Genomic DNA, 19020 nt, shown 5'->3' on the forward strand with positions numbered 1-19020 from the left:
TGACCAGTATTCAAGGATTCAATTCCTTTATAGGAGGTTTTAGTGGTCATGCTTATTTATTTGATGTTATTTTATCATTCTGCTGTAGCAGACTTTTTTGATAAAATGTTGAAATTATTAATTTACAGCATTTGTTAGTTTTTATTTTTACAAACAAAGTTTTTCTTAATGTTTGGGTTTTAAATTAAGCCTTGTTTTTGGTTTCAATTTTTCATTTAGGTTTTGGTTACTGATGGGATCTTTAAGAGAACTTTGGATTCAGTACTAAAATTTGGACAGATTTAGAATATTTAAAGTAAACCCTGTTTACTATTTTATTTTAATAAAGTTTGTATTGCTGTAAACCCTAGCCGGGGGGAGAGGAGATGAGCCTGGCCTTTAACTGAGAAGGAACAGAGGCATGGCCCCCGTGAAGGGTGAGGCCAGGTGATGGGGGGCATAGCTCCCCAATTTTTTTTGTCTGGCCCATCTCAGGCCTGGTCTACACTACGCTGTTAAACTGATTTTAACAGCGTTAAATTGATTTAACGCTGCACCCGTCCACACTACACTGCTCTTTATATCAATTTAAAGATCTCTTTAATTCGATTTCTGTACTCCTACAAAACGAGAGGAGTAACACTAAAATCGATGTTACTATATCGGATTAGGATTAGTGTGGACGCAAATTGACGTTATTGGCCTCATTATGTAACAGTAGCTACCCACAGTGGACCGCTCCAGAAATCGACGCTAGCCTCGGACCATGGACTCACACCACCGAATTCATGTGCCTAGTGTGGAGGCTCACAATCGACTTTATAATATCTATTTTATAAAATCGGTTTAAGCTAATTTGAATTTATCCTGTAGTGTAGATGTAGCCTCAGTCCCCCACTAAAGGAGAAGAGTCTGATGCCACCTCTGCTGGTCACTGAGTGTCACTGCTGCTCCATGGGAAACATGCTCTGTGCCTTACCCAGATTGGTGGGAAACACATTCTGTGCCTTACCGTGACTGGTCCGTGGGTGTCACTGCTAGTAGAGTGCATACACAGGCTGTGCATTACGCCACCTGACCACTGGGTGTCACTGCTGCATCAAGGGAAACACCTTCTGTGCATTACCCTGAATGACCACGAGGTGTCACTGCTGCTCCTAGGGAAACATGCTCTGTGTGTTACCCTGATTGGCCACTTGGTGTCACTGCTGCGCCAAGCAAAACACCTTCTGTGCATTACTCTGACTGCCCACTGGGTGTCACTGCTGCCGCAAGGGAGACATAAGAACGGCCAGACTGGTTCAGACGCAAAGTCCATCTAGCCCAGTATCCTCCTGTCTTCTGACAGTGGCCAGTGCCAGGTGCCCCAGAGGGAATGAACAGAGCAGGGAATCATCAAGTGATCCATCCCCTATTGCCCATTCCCAGCTTCTGGCAAACAGAGGCTACAGGCAGAATCCCTGCCCACCCTGGCTAATAGCCCTTGATGGACCTATCCACTGTAAACTTATCTAGTTCTTTTTTGAACCCTGTTTTAGTCTTGGCCTTCACAACATGCTCTTGCAAGGAGTTCCACAGGTTAACTATGCAACTGCCCTGAGTTTACCCCTCCCTCCCCTGGCCAGGTTGTACATGGAAAAGAGGATGAGGATGAGGAGAGCCATGAAGTGTCTGTCACTGGCTGGTGCCTCAGTTTCCTCTAGGCAGCAATGCTGCAGGCTCCTTTGGTCAGTGCCCATGCAACTGTGTCTGGGGAAGGAGGAGTAGAGGCTCATGCTTCCCAGCCCCACCCCTAGCAGCTGGGGAATCCAGGCCAAATTTAACCCTGGTAGCTGGGCCGGGATTAGCCTGGGCTGGGGTAGGGCTGGGGAGGAATTGGGAGGGAGACAGACGCACCTGCTGTGAGGGAAGATCCTCCCATTCCCTGCCAACTCCCTTCAGTCCTTGCAGCACAGCACCCCCTAGCATTTCTTTCTCTGTCATGGGAACTGTCTGCTGCTTGCTTCTCCCTTAGCATCATCTCTCCCCATCCTGGAGCACTGGCATTGCCCATCCTGTGCAAACAAGCAGGCCCCAGTGTGCCCTGTGGCACTGCCCTGCAATTGTGGGAGCAGCTGTTGGATGGAGCCATATCAAAATATGGGGGTGGGCAAGGCTGGGGACCAGGATACCTGGGTTCTCCCCTCAAATGTGGGAGAGGAGTGGAGATTAGGGGGTAGAGTGGGGGAGGGGCAGGGCTGGGATCCAGGGATACTGCTTTTTCTGGTTTTCTCCCTCTACTGCAGCTGCCTTGGTCCTTTCAATGTGTTTCTTGTTCCATATTCATTTGCTGACTTGTGTAACTCACCTCAGAGGTAGCTGCATCTCAGTGTTGGGTGAGGCACCCTTGCCTGCATCACCTCCTAACCACATCTCTCTCCCACTTCGGGTGACACTGCAGCACTCAGCAAACATCCACAAGATCATGGGGCACTTTGAGCATTGGGCTGGCAGGGGCCAGGCGCCCAGCCCTCCCTCCAGAGAATGGGACCCAGCACTCCCTACTTTTTACAGGGATTAAAAAGTTGCAAAGGGGGGCAAATCAGAGGAGTGGGTGGCCAGGGTCTGAGCAGGGGTTGGAAATTGACTGGTCAGGGGGTCAAGCAGCTGGAGGCAGAGTTAGGAGAGAGACTGAAGGCAAAGTCAGGGAGGGGGGAAGGAGCCGGAGTTAAGCCCAGAGGGAGGCGCTACCAGAGGGTTAAACCCTGGCACAGGCAGGGGCAGAGGGGTAACAGTTATCCCGGTGGGCTGAGACTCCAGTGTTTGCAAACATGGGTGGGGGGAGCAGAGGGCTTTTTTATTTCCCCTTTCACAGGCAGCACATCTCAGCATGGGCTTCCCAGGGCTGGGCTCTTAAAGGCACAGGCATCCCACTGCCTAGACACTGCAGCTCCTCTCTGATGTAACCAACTGAGGTGCTGCAGTAGGAGACTCAATTCAGTGAAACTGGGCATTCCCTATACGCCCCCCAATCAGGGGGCTGTGCACCCCCTTCCCGAATTTCCCCAACACCCCCTCCCTCAGTGGTCAGGTAGTTACATGCAGCGTTGCCAATGTTGTCATTGGTTGCAAATTTGAATGGAAATAGAAACGTTAACACACTTTAAAAGCAAATACAACGTATGAAAACTACTTGTACCTGAGAAAGTAAAATAGGTATGGAAAGTCTGGACAAAGCCAGGTTTCCTCACCCAGCTGTTGTGTTTGCTGACAATGTCGGTGCATTGGCTTCGGCAGTGTTGGCCAACCTTAGAATTTCAAATGATGATTTGTAAGCGACGTGTGAATGAGCTCTCCCCTGGCAGCTACTGATGACCAGGGTTGAGAGGAGGCTTTGGGACCAGACTGTATTTACGTGAACTCACCTACACTGCTGAGGTATCCAGCGGACAGAGCTGGGCTGCCTCTGCTCTAGGTGCCCGGAGGAGGGAAGGTGTGTGGGGCTCCAGCCTGGGAGTCTTCCTCCTGCCAAGCCCTGACTATTAATCCCAGCCCTGTCACTCCTTTCTTCAAGCACCATATGGGCCAGAGGAAAAGTGTGGTAGGAAGCAAAAGGGCCAAGCTTGTGAACTTCAGGTGCAGCAGCAAGAATCCCAACTATCAGGGTAACAAGTTCTAGAGCCCTAACCCATTGTGGCCATCCCAGCCAAAGACCTGGCTCTAGGAGGTGTGAGACACCCAGCAGGAGGGGAAAGATTCACTCTTACACAGCTGGAGACAGGGAAGTTAAGCTCTGGGGTGTTACCATAAGCATCGGTGGCAAGTTTGTAGAAATTTTGGTGGTGCCCAGAACCTGCCCCCAAACTCCACCCCCACCTGCCTAAGGCTCTGGGAGGGGATTTAGGCGGGAAGTCTGGGCTTCAGATCCTGGACTAGGGATTAGGGTGCAGGAGGGGTGCAGGGTTCAGGCTTTAGGATGGAGTTTGGGTGCTGGGTGCAGGCTCCGGCAGGGTTGTAGGAAGGGGTGAGAGGTGCAGGCTCTGGGGGTGGGAAGGAGTGCATCCTCTGGGAGGGAGCATAGGGCTGAGGATGAGGGATTCATGATGCAGGAGGGGCTCAGGACTGGGGCAGAGTATCAGGGTTCAGAGGGAGCTCAGGGTTGGGGGTGTTGGAGAGGCTCAGGGCAGCCTGCACTAGGACTCTGGGGCAGCAGTTCTGCCCAGAATCCCTCTACTCCAGCAGCAGGAGCAGGCAGGAGACAGGCCCCTGCTGCTTTTTGTCAGACATGGACGCACCACAGCAGGGGGAGGGGTGCCAGGGCCCAGGGGAAGAGACCCAACTCCAAATATTGCTGGAGCAGGGCCCCCAGCCCTGAATATTCCTGGAGCCCGAGCACCGCAAATGTATATAACCTGCCGCCTATGACCACAAGCCAACACAAGGTCCCACTGAGATTTGAACTCAGATTACAGGATTCAGAGTCCTGAGTGCTGCCCATTACACCATGGGACCAGCTTGGGCTGCCTTCTCTGCACATCGGTGACCCTCATGGGTTGCTTGTGTAAGGGGGCTCTTGGCCCTTTACTAAAACTTAGTGTGTGTGTTTGAGGGGCAGCGGAATGGTTGGCTAGTTCCCAGTGTTGGGTCTAAACTTTTGGTGAACTTTGGGGAGCCAAAACACACCCAGACTGGCTGTCTCTGCATAATCCTTCCTGAACGCTTTTGAACAAAGCACTGACCTGCAAACTACTCATGACACCCCCTTTTCTCAAATAGCCATTAGCCTTTATCTCTATGCATTTACTTGTTAACTTGCTTTTCCTGTAAAATCTTGATTGATTATGCATGACCATTATCTTTTGTTAAATCACTTTGTTTACTTCTGTGTATAAATATTGATGCTCATCCCTAATAAAGGGGCCACACTTAATCTAAAGCTTTTAGAGCTAAGGATAGTGTGAGCCCGTTGATCAACGCATTGGTGTCTGGTCTCTGACAGAATTGTGTGCCCCATACCAACTCCGCACGAACTCGGGTGCTGGAGAGGTGAGTGAGGACTTGCTTTATTTACCTAACAATTTGGGGGCTCGTCCGGGATTCCTTCTGGTGTGGTACCTCTGTCCAGTGGTCAGACCACTCATATATGAATTGGCAAGGCGCCACAGGAGATTTCTCCCAGCCAATTCAATATTGAGGGGTCGTGTATTGGACAGCAGGATAAACGCCAGTTGGAGGGCTCCTGTCAGACACCATGGGTCAAGGGACTAGTGTGCCTCTTGAGAGTCCGTTGGGGATTGTAAATAAGTTATGGAAAGAAGGGAAACTCCCAGTACAGACAGGAATGTCTAGGAAGAAGTTGTACACACTATGTGTAAGGAATTGGACTGGGTATACCGCGGTATTGGCCGACCCGGAGATGAGGTGGCCTTCGTATGGCTCTTTCGAACAGGCTGCCTTAAGAGGAGTAAAGAGCCAGATCGAAAAAGACCATCCGGGACAGTTATGTTACTGGTTTTGTTGGGACACAGCAGCAGAGCTGTGGAAATCTTTAAAAATTATGGCAGTCAGGTACTCTCCCGAGAGTGAACCCCCTCCAGGTTATTTCGATGAAGGGTGTAGACCACGGCGTGTTTTGACTCGTCAGCTGGTCCCCTCTGCACCTGCCCCTATTCCTCCGCAGGGGGACTCTCTCCATGTAGCAGAGGGGAATCTGCAGAATCCCAGATTGGAATTTCTGCAGAAGGATGAGGAGGAAATGAAGGGGCAAACCTCGGGAGGAGTAGTTACTAGGCTAATGTCCAAGCAGATACAGCAGGGTGCATGCCCCCCCCCTGAGGATAGCCCAGAGGATGTCCCCGTCAAATCTCTTGCGAGTAATAAAAGTATAGTTAGAGAGATGCCTTTACAGGTGCACGATCAACCTTATATGGGCAATGATGGACGGTTATAACATGCTAATATTGTGGAATATAAAGGATGGCTAGAATGGGATTTGAAAGAGTGGGGACGGTTGTCAGGGTCTTTTGGGGAAAATCCCCGAAAGATCATAGAACTTCTAGAAAGATTGTTTTTAAGTTATAATCCTACTTATACGGATGTGGATCAGTTGTTAAGTAGAGTTTTGACCGGAGAGGAACGTAGTAGATTGTGGATGGCAGAAAGGACATGGGGAGATAGCAATGCAGTTAATCTTACTTGGATGGATAGGCGGGATCTGGCCGCTGGCTGGAATCCCCTAGACTGGACTCAGCCAAGGCTGACTCAGCTGCGAACAGATCGAGAGTGATTGTTAGAGAGACTCAAGGAAATGGCTCGCCGCTCGCCTAATCAGGCTAAGTTCATGCAGATTCGGCAGGAATCTGATGAGCCGCCCAGAAAGTTCTGGTCGAGGCTATTGGAGGGGGCCCAAATGTTCACTCAGATGGATCCCGAGAGAGAAGCAGACCACCCTACCCTTATTTCGTTTTTTGTGAATCAGTCGGTGCCCCCTGTAAGGGATTACTTCTTAAAGTTTCGCCCTGGTTGGGGAGGTGAGTCAGTCACTTCAGTGTTGGACGTAGCTGATTTTGCCTGGGAGAAAGAAAGGGAAAGTAGTAAAAAGAAAGAGAAAAAGGAAGAATATAAGCTGATGGCTTTAGCTTTTCACGGCAGTGTTCGAGGTAAAGGCCGTGGCCGTGGCAGGGGATTCCAGGGTGCTCGGGGAAGAGGGTCCTGGCGACCCCAGCCATCAGGAAATTGTTTTCAGTGCGGACAGCCCGGTCACTTTAAACGTGAATGCCCCTGGGGACGCCCAGAGGGTCTGGCTGCATCCGCAGATGCTTATACAAGTGAGGAATACACCCCTGCACCACCAGCTCAGCCCATTCCCCAGGCCTGGATCAACTACGGGAAACAGCAGCAGCTGCAGCAAACTCAGCCTCCTCAATGACGGTACCCCGGGGGCGAAGGCAAACAATGTGATGGTCTTATTTCCTTAATGTCTTTAGCCGGCTCCTTTCTCACTTTCTCCCCTCCCAGCAAAGAGCCTCGTTTAACCCTTTCAGTCCAGGGACTGCCTGTCTCTTTCCTCATTGATATGGGGCTACTTTCTCTCTTTTAAATCATGCCTCCTCTCCCTGGCTATCCTCTGAGGTTAAAACTGCGACTGGGGTGGAGGGCAACCCACAGTCTCTGGGACTCACTTTGCCTTTGAATGTTATTTATGCTGATAAATGTTTTCCTCACCGTTTTCTTTTTTCCCCAGCTTGTCCGATCCCTTTGATGGGCCGGGATTTACTCTGTAAGCTTTAGGCTACTTTAACCTGCACTCCTGGAGGGGTAGGATTATTGATGACAGTGTTAGGAGATTCGGCCCCTACTCAGGGTAATTGGGAAACACCCCCCTCTCTCTCCCCTGACCTCACTGACTTGCCTTCAACCCTCTGGGGAATTTCTGACACTGATGTTGGCCTGCTCCTTTCGGCAGAGCCCGTAAGGATTCAGGTGAAGCCTTCCTTAACACCCCCGTCAGTCCCTCAATACCCCCTGTCGCTGGAAGCCCGGGAGGGCATCCGCCCCATTATCGAGGGATTCATTGCACAAAAGCTAGTCCGCCCTCAACGCACTCCCTGTAACACCCCTATACTGCCTGTCAAAAAGCCTCCTAAAAAGGACGGAGACCCTGTTCGTTGGCGCTTTGTACAGGATCTACGAGTTGTTAATCAGTATGTGGTCCCTCTTCATGCAGTAGTTCCTGACCCAGCTACTATCATCAGCCAAATCCCCTGGGATGCTGAGTGGTTCACTGTTATTGACTTAAAATCAGCTTTTTTCAGCATTCCTGTGCACCCAGACTCTCAGTATCTCTTTGGTTTCACCTGGGAGGGACAAAGTTATGTCTGGCAACGACTTCCTCAAGGCTACAGAGACAGCCCCACGATTTTCAGCCAGTGCCTCCGCCACGACTTGGAAGGTTTCACCAGTCCGCAGGGATCCACATTGGTCCTATACGTAGATGACATCCTATTAGGTAATCGCGAAGAAGCTGCCCTCCGCATCGATGGTAAGGCACTTTTATTATACCTACACACCAGAGGCCACAAGGTAGACCCTAAAAAGATTCAGTGGGTCTCACAGAAGGTCCGATATCTGGGCTTCCTGTTAACCCCAGAGGGAAGACAGATGGACCCAGCCCGCATAAAGACTATTCAAAACTGCCCTCTACCGAACACCAAGAAACAACTTCGAGGTTTCTTAGGATTAATTGGCTTCTGTTGCCCCTGGTTGCCGTCCTGCGGGGAGTTAAGCAAACCGCTCCACCGACTCACTGCTAACCTTGCTCCTGACCCTTTGCAGTGGTCCCCGGACACTATTCAAGCCTTTCAGTTACTCAAGGACAGTGTGGCCTCCTCCATGTCTCTCCGCCCCCCCAATTACAGCAAACCCTTTCACCTTTTTGTCCACGAGAGGGGCAGAATTGCTAGTGGTGTCCTTACCCAGCTGAGCGGGCCCCACCATTTCCCGCTTGCTTTTTACTCTCAGCAAATCAACCCTGTCGCTCAGGGAACCCCATCCTGCACCCGGACTCTGGCAGCAGCTGCCCTGCTGATCACAAAGGCAAAGAGCCTAACCCTGGGTCATTTTACCACGGTTTGGACCTCTCATGCCTTGTCAGCCCTTCTGCATAGGGGCACAACCCAAGTCTTTTCGGCCCATCGTCAGCAACAGCTAGAGGCCGAACTCTTGGAAGACACTAACCTAATTTTTGAAAGGTGTGGACCCCTTAATCCAGCTACCTTGCTTCCTAACCTGCCAGTCCTCCAGGATCAGCACGACTGTGTGGAAGTAGTTTACAGCATCTTACATATAAGAGACAACCTGTTTGACGTGCCACTGGACAATCCCGATTGCATCCTCTTCTCGGACGGAAGCTCCTTCTATGTTGATGGCAAGCGTTTCACTGGTTATGCTGTCACCTCTGAATGGGACATTCAAGAGGCCGCCTCACTGCCAGGCAACTGGGGAGCCCAAGCCACTGAACTCTATGCCCTGGCCCGAGCTTGCCAGTTGGCCGCTGGTAAGACCGTTACCATTTTTACTGATAGCAAATATGCTTTTGGAGTTGTGCATTGTCATATCCACCTCTGGAATTTTCGAGGTTTCCAGACAGCTGCCGGTAAACCCATTCAGCACCTCCCCCTCATCCACAAGCTTTTGGACGCCCTCCAAAAACCCTCTGTCCTGGCTGTAGTTCACTGCCGGGCCCATACTAAAGATAGTAGCCCCGTTACCCGTGGGAATGCCCTGGCTGACGCCTCCGCCAAGAAGGCTGCCACCTTACCTTTAGCCATGCCCACCTTGGCTATTGCAGCCTCCTCCTTTACTCCACCGCACCCCGTACCAGTACCCGCTGCTGAACTACAATCGTGGGAGAGCCTCAGGGCCACTCTGGTCAAAGGGACCTGGCTTATGCCAGATGGCCGAGCCTGCCTCCCTCGCTCCACATACCCCGTGGCAGTTCGCTGGCACCATGATAAAGGGGGTCACTACGGCACGCACGCCCTCGTGGACACCATCGCTCGCTTTTGGTATGCTCCAGGCATTCAACCCTATTGCCTATCAATAGTGAAAGCATGCAGCACATGTCAGCGTAATGGACCTGCTCCGCCTCTTAACAAAATTAAGGGTGGAAGACCTCCGCCTGCTGCTCCATTTCAACATCTTCAAATTGACTTTGCAGATATGCCAAAGGCTTTTGGGAAAAAGCACCTCCTTGTTTTGGTTTGCCCTCTGACTTCCTGGGTCGAAGCTTTTCCTACTGCTAATTGTACTGCTGCCACAGTGGCGAAGATTCTCCTTAGAGACATTGTACCCCGTTTTGGCATCCCTCTTGTGCTCGACTCAGATCGCGGACCTCACTTTACTGGTCATGTCCTTGGCCATTTAGAACAAGGACTGGGCATTTCACACTCCTTTCATACACCCTACCACTCCCAGTCTAGCGGGAAAGTTGAGCGTATGAATAGGGAACTTAAGTTTACATTGGCTAAATACTGTCAGGAAACAGGATTAAAGTGGCCTCAGGTACTTCCTTTGGTCCTGTTTCACCTTCGTACTCGCCCAACCCGCGCATTGGGCTTATCCCCCTTTGAACTGCTCTATGGACACCCCCCTTTCAAAGGCGGGGCGCTACCACGTACTGATGTTTCACTATTGGGAGGGGATCATATGACCGCGTGTCAGTTTCTCTCCCTACAGGCTCGCCTCCGTACCCTTTGGAAAGCCTCGCAGTTTTCCCAGACCGTGCCGCTGGAGGAACAGATCCACCCGTTCCAACCAGGGGACTTCGTCTGGGCCAAAAAGTTCGTTCGTGACGACACCCTCCAGCCAAGGTTTACTGGACCCCACCAGGTTCTTTTGACAACCCAGACTGCAGTGTTCCTGGAAGGACGCAAATCTTGGATCCACCACTCCCACGTCAAGCCAGCCGTAGTGGACCACAGTGACGGACCAGCAGCTCTTGTCACCACTGAGGACACTGCCTCCGACCAGTGGACCAGCTTACCTCTCTCAGACATTAGACTTAAATTGACTCGAAAAAAATGAGAGGACCCTTTATTCTGACAACTGTATGGTTTTTTTTATGCTTTTTTAGTTTATTTTCTGCTTATGAAGATAATGCTTTTATTAGATATTCCCACGAGGTTAAAACTCGTATTTTAGGAAATAGAAGTAATTGCTGGGTATGTACTCAATTTCCAGTAAATGCAGCACAGGAACTCCCCTTCACACCCATTCCCCTAACCACTGCTAATATGACTTGGATGCCACCGACTAGAATAAAAGATCCAGTCCAACCCAATCTTACATGGGACAAAACAGGAGTGCCAATTAACAAATATCTCAGGGTAACCAATCAAACAGGATCACTGTGTTTTGTTAAAGGAAAAGGGTCAACTTTTGTGGGAACAAGTAAATGCAACATATATTTTAATGGCACCGCCTTTAGTAAAAATCTTGGCTTCAAGCCTTGCGCATCCCACTTATCCCATATGTGGATCCCTCACCCCGATCCAACCTTTTCAACTTTTTCATGGAGGGGCAGGTTTTCAGAGTCAGTTTTTAAAAAGCCCTGCTCAGATCTCAAGGGTGTCCAACTAATTGTTAAAGGATACACAATTGCCTTCTACAACTGCTCAAGCAGTACTACACTGCCCTTTGAGAACAACACTACCAAATTGTGCCTCTGCAGTTCACACAACGACCCCTCTGCGTTACCAGGGGAACAGTGGTACAACGGGTGGTGGGTTACCTCCTACTTTGAGAAATGGAATACCCAAAACGCATTATATGGAACATACTGGGTGTGCGGGCCCAAAGCTTATTATTTTCTCTCCCCTGATTGGGCAGGGTCATGTTATTTGGCATGGCTAGCACCGCCTTCTCGCATCTCCCTCACTCCCCCTCATTTTCCCCACGTTCGTAACATCCGTGAAACTGACAGAGATATTAATCTCCGTGATGGTTTGTCCTGGCAGCAGTGGGCTGGTCACACTAGCTTGAAGGGTGCTATCATCCGTCTACAGGGACTATTAGAATCTTTGACCAATGAAACTGCAACCCTATTTGAAAATCAGGCCGGGGAAATGTCCCAGCTGCGCCAGTTAGCTTTGCAAAACAGAATGGCTTTAGACATAATGTTAGCAGCCCAGGGAGGAACTTGCGCCCTCATAAATGAAGAATGCTGTGTTTTTGTAAATGACACCTACTCTGACACTTTTCAACGTACCAAACACCTAAGGGAAATGGCTAAAAACTACTCCTCTGGCCAGCCACCTTATGATTGGTGGGGAGCCTTATGGAATTGGCTGCCCGGATTTGGGTGGGTTAAAAAACTCTTGGTGGGTGTTGTTGGGGCCATAGTAGTCCTTATAATACTGTGTTGCTGTATTCAGTGTGTCCCCTCCCTCATAAACTCATGGAAGTCAGTTTATTCTTTTCCCACTTCAGCTAAAAGCCTTACTCTCTTCGAATTGGCCCAGGCTGAAATTGCCAAGCGGCCCTTGAGATCTTGAAATAGGGTGTAGCTTTTTGATTAATAGTTATCCCAAAGCTACAAATGGAGGAATGTTGGGTCTAAACTTTTGGTGAACTTTGGGGAGCCAAAACACACCCAGACTGGCTGTCTCTGCATAATCCTTCCTGAACCCTTTTGAACAAAGCACTGACCTGCAAACTACTCATGACACCCCCTTTTCTCAAATAGCCATTAGCCTTTATCTCTATGCATTTACTTGTTAACTTGCTTTTCCTGTAAAATCTTGATTGATTATGCATGACCATTATCTTTTGTTAAATCACTTTGTTTACTTCTGTGTATAAATATTGATGCTCATCCCTAATAAAGGGGCCACACTTAATCTAAAGCTTTTAGAGCTAAGGATAGTGTGAGCCCATTGATCAACGCATTGGTGTCTGGTCTCTGACAGAATTGTGTGCCCCATACCAACTCCGCACGAACTCGGATGCTGGAGAGGTGAGTGAGGACTTGCTTTATTTACCTAACACCAGCACCAATAGAAGGGGGAAGGATCAATGGGAAATCAGGACTCTGAGACTGACAGTGGGGAGAGGCCAAAGCTCCAAGTTAGCCGCACTGACAGGCCAGGCAGTGTAATGAGAGAGTCACCAGGCCAGGGGGTCCCATCCTCCATGTAAGCTGGAACTGCCTGGGCGAGAGTGGGACAGAGCTAAGGAGAGAGCAGGAGCCCAAGAAGAGCCAGGGAGCAGAGCTGTGCAGGTGTAGTGCCAGAAACTGCTGCATGTAGGAATTTGCAACCTGTAGCAGTTACTGATACCTGAGGTGGTTCTTATTTGCTGACTTGTCCTAATTGGCTAAAACTTGACAGTGGTTTCTCTACCAAAGGCCAGTCCCTGGCCCCTTGGTCCAGACATCCTTCTTCATATCAGGCTAGGGTGACCAGATAGCAAGATGAAATATTGGGATGTGGAGGGCGGAGCAAAAAAAAAAAGCAAGAGGGCCCCCCTGCCGCCAAGCGGAAGTGGCACAGCCCCATCTCCAACTAATTCTCGGCTCCAACCTCCGCTACACCCCCAGCTCCCCCATCCCCTCACTCCTGGGCCCAGCCTGGGCTCCGAGCTCTGCAGCCGAGCCATGATCTGGGCCCCTCCTGCAGCTCCCGGGCAGGGGGTGAATCAGGCAGCTCCTGGTAGGAGCGTGTCCGCCCCACTTGTGTCTCCGCCCCCGCCGACCTGGGCCCTGCCTGCTCTGTGCTGCCCCCAGCCCCACTGCGCTGCCCTGCAGGCTGCAGGGCTGGAGCAGCTTCTGTGCTGCGCTCCCGACCATGGCCATGGCCAGTGTGCAAACCTGCGGAGGAGGGGCGCTGCCTTCCCTCTCCAGGTCTGCAAGGGGAATGTGAAGTGGCCGTTCCTGCGGGGGTGGGGCACTGGGTTCCCTCCCCGGATCTGCGAGGGGACTGGGGAGCGGACGTTCCTGGGTGGGCAGGGCGCTGGGGGCCCTCAGAGCTCTGCAGGGGGAGTGGGGAGCAGTCGTTCCTGCAGAAGGGGGCACTGGGTTCCCTCCCCAGCTATGCCAGGGAACTGGGGAACGGCCGTTCCAGCGGGGACGGGCCGCTGCTTTACTCTCCACTTCTGCCAGGAGACTTTGGAGAGGCTGTTCCAACGGGGGCGGGGCACTGCCTTCCCTCCCCAGCTCTGCCAGAGGACTGGGCAGCAGCAGTTCGAGCAGGGGCAGGGCACTTGGTTGTCTCCCCAGCTCTGCGAGGGGACTGGGGAGCAGCCATTCCTGCGAGATTAGGGCGCTGCCTTCCCTCCCCAGCTCTGCCAGGGGACTGGGGATCGGCCGTTCCTGCGGGGGTGGAGCACTGCGTTCCCCTCCCAGCTCCGCCAGGGGACTGGGGAGTGACCGTTTGTGCCGGCGCGGGTTTTCCCTCCCCAGCTCTGGGAAGGGAGCAGGGAGTGGCGGTTCGAGCGGGTGAGGGGCGTTGCCTTCCCTCCCCAGCCCTGGGAGGGGCCTGCGGAGTGGCAGTTCCAGTAAGGGCGGGGCGCTGGCTTCCCTCCCCAGCTCTGAGAGGGGCTTGGGGTGTGGCCGCTCAAGCGGGGGCAGGGTGCTGGCTTCCTTCCCCAGCTGTGGGAGAGGCCTGGGGAGTGGCGGTTCGAGTGGGGGCAGGCAGCAAGCTCCTTGATTTAGTCACAGCCTCAGAGCCAGCGTGAGCCCCCTCTCCGGTGTTCAGGGGGGGTGGGGAGCATCTCTCCCTCCTGGGGACCTTCACCCAGGTCCCACAGCCCCTCATCATCTGCGGCTGCACCACCACAGTTCTCTCTGTCCCAGGGTCTCTCCACCCCATGCATGTTTCCCCACTGACCCTTGGGCAGCCCCCTATGTCTCTCTGCTCCACCATCCCCAGTCCATGCTGCTGCTGCTTCTCCTGCAGCTTTTCCTCAGGCTCTTGCTCTCACGATCCTCTCTCAGGCTCTGCTCCCATCCCATATGTCTTCGATCCCCTGATGGGGAACCCGATCGTGAAAACCATTGTCTGGTTGGGGACCAGACTCTCGGGGATGTCTGGCTGCTGCTCCAGCTGCTCTCAGATACTTTTGTAGCCCCATCTGGGTCAGGAATCTGCTCCTCAGACGTGTCCTTCTCTTCCCACTCATGATTAACTGTGCCTTGGTGAATTTCCCCGTGCGTAACCCTCTTTGTGTACATGATCACAATGTCCTTCTCAAGGAGATGGTGATAGGCCATCACTTCACCGTTCCCAAGTGGCTCTGGACTGACAGGCCTGTGTGCTCTTGGCTCCCCCGTGGTTTCCAGGAAGAACCCCTGGTGTGCCAGCCCTTCTCGTGGTCACCACCTCTTTGCAAGGGTCGAGCTGCAGACTCTTCCACCCCTGGGACTGCTCCTGCCATCCCCAGGGGAACCCTGCTACTGCAAAAATCCTCTCTCCCAGGGCAGAGCGGCAAGTTCCTCCGCCCCTGAGACTGCTTGCTGCAATCCTCAGGGGGACCCTGTTACTCCAACAGTCCTTCTCGCTGGTCACACACTCCCAGAGTTTAACCGCTCCCTGAAACCGTCCCTCTCTGAGCCTTCAGCACGCCTGGTTCTCATTATCCCTCCTTTGTTTTACTGCTCCCCAGTCACTTACTGCAAGCAGCGCCATTCACGGGGTTCAGTACATCCCACCTCTGCCACCAGTTGTCATGGAGACCATGGGCAATGCTCTGGAACTGCTCCCCACAAAACCAGTCAGGACTTTGAGGAGCCTCCTCTCCCTTGGAGCAGAAGTTTTTAGGGCAAGAAGCTCACACATCTTCACCTCCTGGGTCTCTCCTTGGAGCATTCAGCATCCTCTGACCCTCTGTGCGCTTCCCACAGCGAGTCCGCCCAGGCAGGGTCCATTCTGGGGTGGTATCAATGTTCTTTCCCCACTTTGAACTTTAGCGTCCAAGAAATGGGGACCTGCATGATCACTTTTAATCTTTATTACCAGCTTAAATTTGGTACGCTGCCACCAACCAAAAATATGGTGTTTGGCACACTTCCTGTTCCCCCAAAGCCTTCTCTGGGGAATCCAAGACCCAAACCCCTTGGATCTGAACACAAGGAGAAACTAGCCTTCCCTCCCCTCTTTTTCCTCCCAGACTTTCCCCTCCCTGGGTTATCCTGAGAGGCTACACTGATCCAAACTCCTTGGATCTTAAAACAAAGAGGAATTAACCTCCCCCCCCATCCTTTACCTCCCACCAATTTCTGGTGCGTTCAGACCCAATCCCCTTGGGTCTTAAAACAAGGAAAAAAATCAATCAGGTTCTTAAAATAGAAAGCTTTTAATTAAAGAAATTATCTCTGTCAAATCAGGATGGAAAATGTTTTACAAGGTATTCAGATTTATATAGCCTAGAGGGACCTCCCCACCCGCTTAGCCTGAGATTCAAAGTTACAGCAAACAGAGGTAAAAATCCTTCCAGCAAAAGACACATTTACAAGTAAAGAAAACAATCATAAGATTGATCCATGTTTCCTGGCTATAATTACTACTTTGAAACATGAAAGACTGATTCAGAAAGATTGGAGAAAACCTGGTTGCACGTCTGGTCCCTCTTAGCCCCAACAGCGAACAAAGAACAAAACAAACAGCACAACAAAGACTTCCCTCCACCAAGATTTGAAAGTATCTTGTCCCCCGATTGGTCCCCTGGTCAGGTGTCAGCCAGGTTCACTGAGCTTCTTAACCCTTTACAGGTAAAAGAGACATTAACCCTTAACCATCTGTTTATGACAGGAGGGAAGCCAGCGTCCCCGTCCCCCCCCCCACCGTTGGAACCACCACTCCCCAGGCCCTTCCCAGAGCTGGGAACAGAAGTCTGCGCCCTGCCCCAGCTGGAACTGCCCCTCCCCTGTATCCTCCCAGAGTTGGGTCGGGAACCCAGCGCCCCTCCCCCTCTCGATCGGCCACTCCTCTGTCCCCTCCCAGAGCTGGTGAGGGAACACACCACCCCACCCCCGCTGGAACGGCCACTCCCGAGTCCCCTGACACAGCTAAGGAGGGAAGGCAGCGCCCCACCCCCGCAGGAACGGCCGCTACCTAGTACCCTCGCAGAGCTGGGAAGGGAACCCAGCACCCCGCCCCCGCTGGAAAGACAACATCCAAGTCCCCTCACAGAGCTGGGGAGGGGAACTCAGTGCCCCACCTCCGCAGGGACAGCAGCTCCTCAGTCTCCTGGCAGAGCTGAGGAAGGAACCCAAAGCCTCGCCCCCGCAGGAACGGCCGCTTCCTGGTCCCCTCTCAGAGCTGGGGAAGGAAGGCAGCGCCCCGCCCCCGCAGGAACGGCCGCTCCCCGGTGTTGGTATCACTAGGCATAAATCTAAGCCTTAGTGAACCAAAGCTCCTCCATGTTGAACTCTACTTGATCTAGAAAGCTAGCAGCTGTGAAATGAAATGTGTAACAGTAAGTTATCAGTTGCAGCACAGCTAAAACCGCTCTAAAGCAGTAGTGATAAGGCCTGTGCACCTTTAGCAGAAGGACAAGGTAACTTGCCGAAGGAAAACTTACTAACGAGCTGCCGTGGCCAAGATTACATAATGCACCTGCGCTTACCTAATTGGTACGGGGAGGAAGGAGGAGGAGGAGGGTGGGGGAAGAAAGAAGAAAGAGAAAAAAAAAGTATAAAAGGGGAAAAGCTGCTTATGTAGTGGTGCATGATTTGAGACGTTCGTCTCCTTGCACCACTTTGAGTTCCCAATAAACTTTGCTTGCTTCTCCACCCTGGTGTGTGTTCATTGGCACTTCACACTCTGGGCAACGAACCACTGTTGCTTGCCTCGGGCACCTTCTGTGTTGGCAACAGAAGTCATCTCCCCGACCCTTATAACAGTTCAAAAGGCAAAAACCCAGTAGATTCCAGGGGTACCTCCCTATATGCAAACAGCAGGTGAGGTAAGTACTTGTCCCAGTCCTGCGGATGCTGGTTCATAAATGTTTTTAGCATCATCTTCAGCATCTCGTTGAATCTTTCCACCAACCCATTGGACTCGGGGTGATACGCTGAGGCCTGGCTGTGCTGGATCCAACATTTCTCCCACAAGCACCGGAGAAGGGTCGACATGAAGTTGGACCCCTGGTCCGTTAAGACTTCCTTGGGGAACCCCACCCGGCTGAAAATGGTCAGCAGCGCATCTGCCACAGTGTCTGCTTCGATAGAGGACAAGGCCACCACCTCAAGGTAGCGAGTGGTGAAATCTACCACCAGAATGAGGGATTTTTCTGCAACTCAGCCTGGAACTCAGCAGCTGAGACAGGGACGGAGACATGCTCTCTCTCTAGCTGGCTTGTTCTGAGGCCGCAGCCTTTCTGAGCCGTGTCCCTGGGTGTTCTCCTTGGGACGGGATTCTCCCTATTACCTCTTTGGGAGGTCCCAGGATGAGACTCTCTCTGCATTGCTGTGGGCCTGTTCCTTTGGGACTCCTCCCTGCCACCTCCCGACCGGATCTTCACAAACTCATTGGCTAGCCGCCCTGTATGTTGCGGGTCCTCTGGTTTTTGGTCCCTCAACCACAGCCTCAGGTCGGATGGGTACTGCTCATACAGTTGCTCCAGTCCTAGCAGTTTAACCAGGTTCCCCTTCATTTCGGCCCCACTGGCCCACTTGCTGGTTTATCACTCCATGCGGACGGCTAGTAGCAGGTATGAGACCTCAGGGGTTTTATATTGACCCCGGAAACTCTCTCGGAATATCTCAGGAGTCAACCTGAACCCGCGCAGCAGGGCCTGTTTGAATAGTTCGTAGTTCCGTTTCTCAGCATCTCCCAATTGGCGGTACAATGCCATGGCCTTGGGGTCCTGTAAGGGAGTGAGAACTTGGAGCCTGTCCGCAGGATCTACCTGGTGCAGCTCGCAGGCCATCTCAAAGGCAACCAGGAAGTCATCCATCTCCTCCCCCTCCTTATGCTGAGCCAGAATGCACCTACCAAAGCTCCGCACAGTCCTGGGCTCCCCTCACTCTTTGCAGTTGGGGGCCCCGCTGTTCCTCAGCCTAGCCAGTTCTAGCTCATACTGACGCTGTTATTCTTCATATTCCCTCTTTCTCACTTTTTCCTCCTGTTCTTGCTGTCTTTGTCTCTCTTCATGTTCTCTCTGTCGCTCACAATCCTCCAGCTCTCTCAGTTTTAGCTCTCTCTCCCATTCCAACTGCTTCTGCTCCACGGATGCCGAGCTTCGCCGGGACGATCCCCTGCTGGAGGGTGAGCTTTGCTGGGAGGATCCTCTGCTGGCCGGGGGTGTCATGGTGCCCTTGGTATTCGCTGGGCTCCTCCTGACCCTTCCCCTAGGCATAGGAAGGGGGGGTCTCGGGAAGCCCTCAGCCGCCGGCTGACCACTCCCAGTGGGGACAGACACTGGTGTCTGCGCTGCATCTATCAGGCTGCTTCCCTCAGAGACAGTGATCAGTTCATTCAAGTGATCTCCCTCCTCCAGCCGGGCAATCAGCTGGTCTTCTGTGAGCCTCCCTCTGCGCAGCCCCCTCTGCTTGCACAGCCCAAC

At 52.2% G+C, this 19020-nt stretch overlaps 1 non-coding gene across 1 annotated transcript; it reads right to left on the minus strand.

The window, feature by feature from the left end:
- Positions 1-4398: 4398 nt before the first annotated feature.
- TRNAQ-CUG (transfer RNA glutamine (anticodon CUG)) lies at positions 4399-4470 on the minus strand. The gene has a single exon. It is a non-coding gene; the product is annotated as a tRNA-Gln (tRNA).
- Positions 4471-19020: the final 14550 nt, after the last annotated feature.

The sequence above is a fragment of the Gopherus flavomarginatus genome (assembly GCF_025201925.1).
Source record: "Gopherus flavomarginatus isolate rGopFla2 chromosome 13 unlocalized genomic scaffold, rGopFla2.mat.asm SUPER_13_unloc_3, whole genome shotgun sequence".
NCBI classification, from domain to species: Eukaryota; Metazoa; Chordata; order Testudines; family Testudinidae; genus Gopherus; species Gopherus flavomarginatus.